General features: G+C 40.1%; 1 pseudogene; it reads right to left on the bottom strand.

Moving 5' to 3' along the window:
- Window positions 1-1,629: 1,629 nt before the first annotated feature.
- Window positions 1,630-7,881, bottom strand: LOC119625763 (E3 ubiquitin-protein ligase makorin-1-like; annotated as a pseudogene).
- Window positions 7,882-12,430: the final 4,549 nt, after the last annotated feature.

Below are 12,430 nucleotides of genomic sequence, written 5' to 3' on the forward strand. Positions count from 1 at the left end.
ACTACAAACTCAGAAAAGCACTAAACTCAAAGCTAGCAGAAGAAAAGAAATAACTAAAATCAGAGCAGAACTAAATAAAATGGAGAGCAAAATAAACAAATACAATCAACAAAATAAAAATTTTTTTCTTTGAAAGGATAGAAAAGATTAATAGGCTGCTAGCTAGACTTCTTTTTAATTGTTTCATTTGGGAAAAGCACTTCTTACAAAAGGGCAGCTCCAAAATACAAAGACCTCTGCAACGATTATTTGTTTTTCGTAAAGTGAAAGAACAGGTGGGATTCAAGGAATCAAAGCAGTAGATGGACAAACCAGGAGCATCCCGAATCATTTTCAGGAAACAGAGCGACAAAACACAAAAGTAAAATTTCCAATCAACAAATTATTCCCACAACTTAACTTTAGCTGGTCTTATGGATTCCCGAGCCCTCCCCTTCAGTGGAAAAGTATGACTTATTATTGGAAACCCATTACCCACTACAATAAACACCTTAGAACAGAGTTTTGAATCATATCTGTCTACCTGAAAGCTCAGGGGTGGAATGAGGCAAATACCCACAAAATCAAACACAAAAACCCGACAACAAAATGCCCCAAATGAGGATGAAGGTTTTTCAGAGAGTGCCTGTACTGGAAAGGCTAGATTGTAAAACATTAAATACAACTGTGTATCCAAGACCCAGTTTTTGTTAATATATAGGATAAACAGGTAGTTTTAACCTCTATGGTTAACCCCATTTATCTATATATAGACAGAGCTAGCACTGCTTTATTGACAACTACCAATATACTGCTTTGTCCTTTAAGATCTATCTGCCACACAAGGCGTAAACCACTAAACCAAGTTTTTCTGCTAAGGCTAAGAATACTGTATCTATGCAGGGATGAGAAGCTTATCACACACCCACACTCACACACACCATGTCAGCCCTTCGGAGTCAACTTCCAACTTTCCATTGATATTATGCCTCTATATCTTTTATATGTATTCTTTCTCAATTTTCCTATCATGCAAAACAATAGAAATCTCAACACATTTCCACCTGGTTCTGGTTACCCAGTAATATTACTTGTGTGCAATTAAACAAGAGACCAAAACCACAGAACAAGTGCACGTGATAGGGATTATAGGGTAGGGAACGGATATAAAAACATAGAAGTGCAGATTTTACCAGAAACCTCAAGAATCTATGTCCCATGTCTGGAGCAAAGGGCTATTGGCCAGCTTAGGTCCCTTTACCCATCCCTCCTATTCTTGGACCCCAAAGCAGGGCCACTGCTTTTACTTTTGAACCTGGGGTCCTCAAAATGAGTGTATGAAAAGTCTGTAAACACAATCTGGTTGAAAAACAGATGATGCAACACATCTACACTAACTGTCTGACAGTTAAATTCGTGTTACAAAAAACTAACTTTAAGACTATTTTTGTAACATTTTTCAACAGGGAAAACAACACGCTCCTCAGGGAAAGTTGAGGGGTTGAGGAGACAGACAGGTCCTGGGTAAAAATTCTTATGACAGCACCTGGAGTTGACAGGCTTACCTGGGAGAGAACACAGGCACTGCCACACCACCACAGAGGACAGCTGCTATCTGGGGTTAGCAGACCAGTTCACATGCCAGGGTTGCTATAGATCCAAGTCATAAGAAATCTTCCAGCTCATCATGAAACAACTCCCACCGATCTTCAGTCTGTCAGTTCGTCGTCCCCACCTGAAAGCCAAAAGCATAAGCAACATCTCACCCAGCTCAAAGATGACAACTTCTTCTTCATTGTCAAAGGGGTTGCTGTTCTCTCTTTTCTCAGTTAGTTCCCAGAAGTGATTCCTTTGTTGAGCCCCATATCTGCTTAATGTTCCCACTTTGTGTCTCTGTGGCTCCTCTCTCCTCTTTACCCAGGCCCGTAAAAACAGTTCCCTCCAAATGGGCAGCTCCCATATCCTTCATCAAAATACCTGCATGCCTTGTTGCTCATTGTCTCTTTGTATTTCTGAAGAGTTTCTGCTTCTCTTCTTTCTCCTCCACCCAGTACTCACTTGGAATGACAAAGTTAGATGTTATCTGGTATTCTGGGCAGGACTTTATGATCTTGCTCTCAATTGCTTAGCCCTCCTCCATGTGCAAATGCACTTGAGACAGTAGGTGTGGTTGCAGATGGAGAGGACCACAAAGCAGGACTCGCTGGGGTTGGCTTTCTCATAGACCACCTCCATGCAGATCCCGCACACCATGTCTTTGCTGTGCTGCACAGCAAATGAGAGCTCTATGTCTTTCTCATGTGCCTCAACGCACGATTTTACATGCTGTGATCTCTGCGTAGCATCCATTGGATGCAGGACCTGTGGCCCACACATGTCACATGAATCTCCGTGGAGATACACACAGTTATCCCCATATCAGCACTCTCCCACCGCAGCATGGGGGCACAGCTGCTTCTTTGTTTCCAAGGCAATTTGCTTTTCCTCTGATTCTTCCTTGGTCACTGGGCCCTGCAGGGGTGCTTCAGTGCAGGAAGGCCCCATAAGACCACAGTAGGGTTGCCCAGGAACAAACTCAATAGCATTCACCCAGTCCTCTGAACCTGCTCCTACAGTTGCAAAGTTTGAATTTCTTCACTCATCTTCGCTTGTATTCATTTCGCCTATGGATGAGAGACTTGAGGAAGCAGCAAGGGATTACTTTGTAGTTAGCTCTGTAGCAGTTGCTTCTTCCTGTTTCAATGGCTTGCTATGTTCATATCTGCAGCGGTCACCATAAACACATTACCCTTACTGAAAATACTTGCACACTACACCATACGGACTGTCAGAGAGGTCATGCGAGTATCCACAGTTACATTCGTCCTTACAAACCCCATGCATAAAATACCTGCAGGTGACCTGTTTAGTCCAGCTGTGCCACCGCTGCCATGGCTGCCCAGCCATCGCTGCCGTGGCTGCCGTCGCTGCCACCGCCCCCTCCGTCCGCCCCAGTGGATGAGGCGGTGACTGCGGGGACCCGGGTCGGGGAGGCCGCTGCTGCTGCTGCCGCTGCCGCTCCTGCTCCTAATGCTGTGGCTGTTGTTCTCAGAGCAGCAGCCTCGCCCTTGCTGTTTATCCCACACAGCAAAGCCCCGGAACTTCCGGGATTATATAGTTCCTGTCTGGCTGCTGGGAGAAGACCACGAGGCCAGGCGAGGAGAGGAAAAGGAGACTGAGGCACTCGCTCGGTCCCCACCATCTCTGCCGTAGCTAGAATTTTGTTGTTGTTTTGTTTGTTTGTTTGTTTGTTTTTGGTGCGGAGTCTCGCACTGTCGCCCAGTTTGGAGTACAGTGGCGCTATCTCGGCTCACTGCAACCTCCGCCTACAGGGTTCAAGCAATTCTCCCTGCCTCAGCCTCCCGAGTAGCTGGGATTACAGGCGGCTGCCACCACACCCAGCTAATTTTTGTATTTTTTAGGAGATACGGGTTTCGCCATGTTGGCCAGGCTGGTCTTGAACTCCTGACCTCAGGTGATCCACCTGCCTCTGCCTCCCAAAGTGTTGGGATTACAGGTGTGTAATCCAGACTTTCTCTCTCTTTTATGAAAATCTAACTAGGTGGGGCCAGGCACGGTGGCTCACCCCTTAATCCCAGCACTTTGGGAGGCCGAGGCTGGTGAATCACTTGAGGTCAGGAGTTCGAGACCAGCCTGACCAACATGGCAAACCCTGTCTCTACTAAAAATACAAAAATTAGCTGGGTGTGGTGGCATGGGCCTGTAATCCTAGCTACTCCAGAGGCTGAGGCAGGAGAATGGCTTGAACCCAGGAGGCGGAGGTTGCAGTGAGCCAAGATTACGCCACTGCAATCCAGCCTGGGCAACAGAGTGAGACTCCGTCTCAAAAATAAAATAAAATAAGAGAGAAGATGCAAGTAAGCATAATCAGAAATGACAAAGGTGACATTACAACTAATCCTGCAGAAATACAGAAAATCCTCAGAGACTACTGTGAATATTTCTATGCACACAAACTAGAAAATCTAAGGGAAATGCCAAAATTCCTAGAAAGACAAAACCTCTCATGATTGAAGCAGGAGGAAATAGAATTCCTGAACAGACCAACAGTTACTTATAAAATTGAATCAGTAATAAAAAACCTACCATCCAAAAAAAAAAAAAAAATCTCCAGACCAGATGCTTTCACAGCTGAATTCTACCACATACAAAGAAGAGCAGGTACTAATCCTACCGAAACTGTTTTAAAAATTTGAGGAGGGATTCCTTCCTAACTCATTCTGTGAAACCAATATCATTCTGATACCAAAATCTGACAAAGACACACACGAAAAGAAAATGATAGAACAATATCCCTGATGAAAAATCAAGAAGAAAGGGAAGCAGAAAGAAAGAAAAGGCATCCAAATAGGAAGAGATGAAGACAAATAATCTCTCTTCACTGATGATACGTATCTATACCTAGAAAACCTTAAATATTCCTCTAAGCCTCCTAGACTTGACAAACAACTTAATTAGGTTACAGGATACAAAATAAACATACAAATGTTAATACCATTTCTATACAACAATAACATTCAAGCTGAGAACCAAATCAAAAATGCAAAAATCCTCAGAAAATACTTGCAAACTGAATTGAGCAGCACATCAAAGAGATAACCTGCCATAATCAAGTAGGATTTATTCCTGAGATGAAAAGATGGTGCAACATATGCAGATCAGTAAATATGATTCACCACAAAGAGAATTCAAAACAAAAACTAAATTATCTCAATAGATATAGAAGAAGCATTCAATAAAATCCAATATTCTTTCATTTAAAAAAAACAAAAAACAAAAAACTCTCAACAAGCCAGGCATCAAAGGAACATACCTCAAAACGATAAGAGCCATCTCTGAAAAAGGCAAAGCCTACATCATACCGGATGGACAAAAGCTGGAATCATTCTCCTCGAGAAGTGGAACAATACAAGAATATCTCACCACTCCTTTTCAACATAGTGCTGGAAGTCCTAGCCAGAGAAACCAGGCAAGAGAAAGATATAAAACACATTCAAAGAGGGAGTCAAATTTTCTCTCTTCACTGATGATATAATTCTATACCTAGAAAACCTTAAAGGTTTCTCCAAAGGACTTATATACCTGAAAAATGACTTTAGCCAAGTTTAAGGATATAAAATCAGTGTACAAAAATTAGTAGCATTTCTATACAACAATGACATTCAAATTGAAAACCACATAAAAATGCAACCCCATTTAAAACGGCCACAAAAATATCTACAAATATATCTAACCGATAAGATGAAAAATCTCTAAAAGGAGAACTACCAAATACTGCTGAATGAAATCAGAGATGATACAAATGGAAAAATATTCCATGCTCATGAATTGGAAGAATCAATATCATTAAAATGTCCATACTGACCAAAGCAATCTAGAGAGTCAATGCAAATCCTATCAAACTACCAAGTCTTTTCTCACAGAATCAGAAAAAAAGACCATTCTAAAACTCATATGAATTCAAAACCCAAATAACCAAAGCAGTCCTCAGCAAAAAGAAGAAAGCTGGAGGCATCACATTACCAGACTTCAAACTATACTACAAGGCTACAGTAAGCAAAACATCATGGGACTGGTACAAAAATAGATGCATGGACCAATGGAATGAGTAGAGAATGCAGAAATAAGGCCACACACCTACAACCAAATGATGTTTGACAAAGCTGACAAAAACAAGCAGTGGGGAAAGGACATCCTGTTTAATAAATGGTGCTTGGAAACATAACTAATCATACGCAGAAGAATGAAACTTGATTCCTACTTCTCACCATATGCAAAAATTAACTCAAGATGGATTAAAGACTTAAGTGTAAGACCTCAAACTAAGACAGTCCTAGAATAAAACTTAGGAAATACTCTTCTAGATATTGACCTAGGCAAAGAATGTATTACTAAGTCCTCAAAAGCAAATGTAACACAAGTGAAAACTGACAATTGAGACTGAATTAAACTACAGAGCTTCTGAAAAGCAAGAGAAACTCTCAACAGAGTAAACAAATACCCTACTGAATGGGAAGAAAATGTTTGAAAACTTTGTGACTGACAAAGGACTGAAACCCAGAACCTATAAGAAACAGAAACAAGTCAACAAGCAAAAACAAATAACCCCATTAAAAAGTAGGCAAAAGACATGAACAGGCATTTCTTAAAGGAAGGCATACATGTAGCCAACAAATGTATTTTAAAAAATGCTCAACATCACTAACACCAGAGAAATGTAAATCAAAACCACAATAAGATACTATTTCATACAGGGCAGATTGGCTATTAATAAAAAGTCAAAAAGTAAAATATGTTGGCAAAGTTGCAGAGAAAAGGGAATGCTTATACACTGTTAGTGGGATGGTAAATTGGTTTAGCTCCTGTGGAAAGCCGTTTTGAGATTTCTCAAAGAAATAAAAATAGAATTACCATTCTACCCAGCAATCTCATTACTGGGTATATACATGATATCATTTGGATATTTGTCCCTTCCAAATTTTGTACTGAAATATGACCACCACTCCCCCACCACCCAATGTTGGAGGTAAGGGCTGGTGGGAGGTGTTTTGGTCATGATGGCAGATCTCTCATATGAATGTCTACGTGTCTTCCTCATGGTTGTGGGTGAATTCTTGCTCTATTGGTTCATATGAGAGCTGGTGGTTGAAAAAAGCCTAGCATTTCTTTGGCTCTCTCTCTTGCTTCCTCTCTCACCATGTGATGTACCTTTTTCCCCTTCACCTTTTGCCATGATTTTAAGCTTCCTGAGGCCCTCACCAGAGCAGATTATGGCTCCATTCTTCTTGTAGTCTGTAGAACTATGAGCCAAAATAAACCTATTTTCTTTATAAGTTACCCAGGCTCAGGTATTCCTTTACAGTAATGCAAAATAAAATAATACATATCCAAATGAAATAAATTATTCTACCAAAAAGACACATGCACTTGTATGTTTATCGCAGCACTATTCACAATAGCAGAGATATGGAATCAACCTAGGTGCCCATCAGTGGTGGATTGGATAAAGAAAATATGGTACTTATATACCATGGAACCCTATGCAGCCATAAAAAAGAATGAAATTATGTCCTTTGCAGCAACATGGATGCAGTTAGAGGTCATTATCCTGAGTGAATTAATACAAAAATAGGAAACCAAACATTGTATGCTCTCTTTTTTGTTGTTTTGTTTTGAGATGGAGTCTCACTCTGTCACCAGGCTGGAGTGCAGTGGCATGATCTTGGCTCACTGCAACCTCCGCCTTGCAGGTTTAAGTGATTCTTCTGCCTCAGCCTCCCAAGTAGCTGGGATTATAGGCAAGTGCCACCACACCCAGCTAATTTTTGTATTTTTAGTAGAGACGGTGTTTCACCATGTTGGCCAGGATGGTCTCAATCTATTGACCTTGTGATCTGCCTACCTCAGCCTCCCAAAGTGCTGGGATTACAGGCTTGAGCCACCAAACCCAGCCTTATGTTCTCTCTTATAAGTGGGAACAAACCACTGGGCACATATGGATATAAAGATGGGACCAATAGACACTGGAGACTCCAAAAGAGGGGAAGGAGGGTTGAAAAACTATGTGTTGGGTTCTATATTTACTATTTGGGTGATGGGATCAATTGAAGCCTAAACCTCAGCATCATGCAATATATCCAGGTAACAAACTGCACGTGTATCCCCTGAATCTACAATTTTAATTTTAAAATGCAGCTCCTTCCAGGTGTGGTGTCATGTGCATGTAGTCCCAGCTAAGGCTTAAATGAGAAGATCATTTGAGCATAGGAGTTTGAGACCAGCCCAGGCAACACATCAAGACTCCATGTCAAAAAATAAAATGCAACTCCCTGTTTCTCCCTGGAAGAGGTCTGTGCCACTCATCTAGTGTCACAACTTTTTTTTTTGGGGGGGGGGGGGGTTTGTTTTTTTTTTTTTGGTATTTTTAGTAGAGACGGGGTTTCACCATGTTGGCCAGGCCGGTCTCGAACTCCTGACCTCGTGATCCACCCGTTTCAGTCTCCCAAAGTGCTGGGATTACAGGCGTGAGCCACTGCACCTGGCCTAGTGTCACAACTTTTACAGCACCCTCCCAAAGAACTCAATCCTAAACTTCTTAGCTCTGGGAGGAGAAAGCACTAGGCATACATGAGTCTCCTTAGATGACAGAACAAAGATGTGGTCTTAACAGGTATGCAAACATATTTACAAATGACACCCTCTTAGAGCAGTGCAAAAAAGGGGCAGGAATATGCAGCTCCCATTTTCTCTCCATAAGGGGTGTATCGCACACACTCCCAGTAGCTACTTGACAGCCTGTATTCTAATAAACTTGCACTGGGGAGCCAATGAGGCAAACAAACAATAGCCCACTGGCAGCTGCAGCCAGAGCTTGGCAGTTCCTGAGCCTTTTCTCTGGCTCACCCCAGGCCTGCCATTCTTCCTGGAAGAAGTTTGGCCATGCACTGGGTGCCACAACTTCTATACTCCCACCCAAAAGACTATCTTCTTAACAAACTATCTCTGAGAGTTAATGAAGCTTTGCATTCCTTAGTGACCCTGGACAACAAAAAACAAAGAGGTGGACATACGATGGGTTCACATCCAGCAGCTATCTCCTTAGGATCAGAGGGTGCAGCCTGAACATGAAATTGAATTTTGCCACACATCCACTACCTGGCTTAGTGCAGACAGAGTGGGAGATTAACATCCATGCTCAGCTTCACTGTAAAGATATAAGTAACTGAAACATAGAGCCAATACCCCAACCATTTTAGCTACATCTAGAGAGTCTGGCTCCTACCTTTCTGAACTTAAAGTACTGAAAGGATATGGCATATCCTAAGCTCCAGGTGGGCACCAAAAACAAAGACAGCAGCCTGGACAAACACAAAGATTTAAGAAGCACCTTAAAATCTTTGGCTGGATGGATTGGCAATGCCCTTCTCCTATATGGAGCCAGTCTGACAAGACTGGGAGACATAGTGGTATTAGCTAATGCACAGCAACCAACATGAAAAGTCAAGAAATATTTTAAAACGGGAATATGGTCCAAACAAAAGAACTAAATAAAATCTCCAGAAACCAACCTGAGTAAAGTAATGTTATTTACTTGACAGAGAACTAAAAATAATGGCCATAAAGATGCTCACCAAAGTCAACAAAGCAATACAAGAACAAATTAAGAACTTCCACAAATAGAAAGTAGAGAAGAGTACCAAACAGAAATCATAAATCTGGAGGAATATTATGAATACATTGAAAATTGCAGTAGAAGGAGCTCAACAGTAGACTACATCAATAAGAAGAAAGGATCAGTGAACTCAAAGACAGGTCACTGAAAATCATCCAATCTGAGGGAAAGAAAGGAAAAAGAGGGAAAACGAGTGAAAAACAGTGAAGAAAGCTTAAGGGACTTATGTGAAACCATCAAGCTGAACAACTTATGCATCACTGATATGCCAGAAGGAGAGGAGAGAAAGGGATGAAAAACATATTCAAAGAAATAATGGCAGAAAACATCACAAGCCTGGAAAAGGAAATAGAAAGCCAGAATCTGAAATCTCAAAGGACACCAAATAAGATAAATCTAAGGACACTCACACCAAAACGTAGCATAATGAAATTATCCAAAGTTAAAGACAAAAAGAGAGCGCTGAAAACAGCAAAGGAAAAGTGAATCATTACATGTAAGGAAACAACTATAAGACTACCAGTGAATTTCTTAGCAGAAACATTGCAGGCCAGAAGGGAATGGGATGATATATTTTAAAAGCTTAAAGAAAAAAAACTGTCAACCAAGAATACTATAACCAGCAATCTTGTCTTTTAAAAACCAAGAGGTGATAAAGACTTTCTCAATCAAAAGCTGAGAGAGTTTATCACTACTAGACCTGCCTTACAAGAAATGTTAAAGGGGGTTCTTAAGGCTGAAGGAAGAAGATCCTAATTATTAATGTGAAAACATATGGAAGCATGAGACCCACTGGTAAAAGTAAATACATTGTCAAATTCAAAACACTCTAATAGAGTAATTGGAGTGCATAAATCAATGATATCTAGTATACATATTGAAACATGAAGCTATTAAAACAATTAAAGCTACAAGAATTTGTTAAGGGATACAAATTATAAAAAGATGTAAAGTTTGCCATCAGAAACATAAAACATGAGAGGAAGGGGAGTAAAATTGTAGAATCTGTATATGTAATCAAAATTGTTATTATTGTTATTATTTTTCACGCCTCTCAGCTCATACCTATAACATTTTTTATCAACTTAAAATAGCCTGTTATAAGATGATATTTTTTGTTTGCTTTTTCTTTCTTTTTTTTTTTTTTTTTTTTGAGGTGGAGTCTCACTCTGTCGCCCAGGCTGGAGTGTAGTGGTGCAATCTTGGCTCACTGCAACCTCAGTCTTCCGGGTTCAAGTGATTATCCTGCCTCAGCCTCCCAAGTAGCTGGGACTACAGGTGTGCACCACCAAGCCTAGTTAATTTTTATATTTTTGGTGGAGACAGGGTTTTGGTAGAGACAGGGCCAACCTGTTGGCCTGGTTGGTCTCAAACTTCTGACCTCAGGTGATCCACCCACCTCAGCCTCCCAAAGTTCTGGGATTACAGGTGTGAGCCACCACGCCTGGCCAGTATAAGATGTTCTATGTAAGCTTCATGGTAACCACAAAAGTCTATAATAGATACACAAAACATAAAAAGAAAATATCCAAAGCATATTACTACAGCCAGCCATCAAATTACAAAAAGAGAGGAAAAAAAAAGGAAAAAAGGATTTACAAAACAATAAAAAATATTTAACATAATGGCACTAGTAAGTCCTTATTAATAATTACTTTAAACATAAATCAATTAAATTTTCCAATAAAAAAGAATAGTAGAATGGATTAAAAACAAGACCCAAATATACGCTACCTCCAAGAGACTCACTTCACCTTAAAGGAAACTCAGACATAATGTGAAGAAATGGAAAATGATAGTCTAACAAAAAGAGAATAGGGGTAGCTACAATTATTTGAGACAAAATAGACTTTAAGGGCCAGGTGGAGTGGCTTATGCCTGTAATCCCAATATATTTGGAGGCTGAGGTGGGTGGATCACCTGAAGTCAGGAGTTAGAGACCAGACTGGCCAACATGGTGAAATCCCATCTCCACTAAAAATACAAAAAAATTATCCAGGCATGGTGGTGGGCACCTATAATCTCAGCTACTTGGGAGGCTAAGGCAGGAGAGAATTGCTTGAAACCAGGAGGCAGAGGTTGCAGTTAGTTGAGATCATGCCACTGCACTCTAGCCTGGGTGACAGAGTGAGACTGTCTCAAAAAAAAAAAAAAAAAAAAAAGACTTTAGGGGAAAAAAACTATAAAAAGAGATGAAAAATGTCATTATATAGTAATAAATGAGTAAATATATTGAGAGGATGTAGCAATTGTAAATTTATATGCACCCAACATTATAGCACTTAAAATATATGTACAGCAATAATTAAGACATTCAAAGGGAGACAAAAACTGCAGTGCAATAATAGGAGGAAACTTCAATATTTCACTTTCAACATTGGACAGATCATCTAGAGAGAAAATCAATAAGGATACATTGAACTTGACCTACTTTAGACCAAATAAACCTAACAGACATATGGAACGTTCAACCCAACAGCAACAGAATACACATTCTTCTCAATGCACATGATACATTCTTCTGGATAGAGTATATAATAGGCCACAGGCCAGGCACAATAGCTCATGCCTGTAATCCCAGCACTTTGGAAGGCTGAGGTGGGAGGATCATTTGAGCCCAGCCCAGAAGTTCAAGGCCAGCCTGGGCAACATAGTGAGACCCTATCTCTAAAAATATGTATGCATGTGTTTGTATATATATGTGTGCGTGTAATAGGCCACAGAACAAGTCTTAACAAATTTAAGAAGACTGAAATTATATTAAGTATGTTTTCCAAAGACAATGTTATAAAACTAGAAATGCATAACATAAAGAACCATGGAAAATTGGCAGAATTTACAGCTTTGGGAGATTGAAATAATGGCAGGTGAGAAAGTGATGCACAATAACAGTTCAGTGGTATTAAAAAATATTTCAACTCTTATACTCTCACAGGTAGAATGAATTGTGTACTGGCCACATACAGAAGCATTGCTTTGATTATCTTATATTTCAAGTTAAGGTCCAAAAAGACTCCAGTTGTGAAAGCAACATAAATGGATTTTAAACTGTCTATAGTTCTTAATCTCTTCTGTTAAGTTTCCATGCCTGGAGAAGCTAATGCCAATTCATCATGTGATAATTCAATTTGTACAATAAATTATGAACCTGGAAAAAAAAAACAATGGAAAATTAACAAATATGTGAAAATTAAACAATATGCTCCTGAGAAAATATTA

Source organism: Chlorocebus sabaeus, unplaced genomic scaffold (genome assembly GCF_047675955.1).
Source record: "Chlorocebus sabaeus isolate Y175 unplaced genomic scaffold, mChlSab1.0.hap1 unalloc_scaffold_1591, whole genome shotgun sequence".
Classification (NCBI taxonomy): Eukaryota; Metazoa; Chordata; class Mammalia; order Primates; family Cercopithecidae; genus Chlorocebus; species Chlorocebus sabaeus.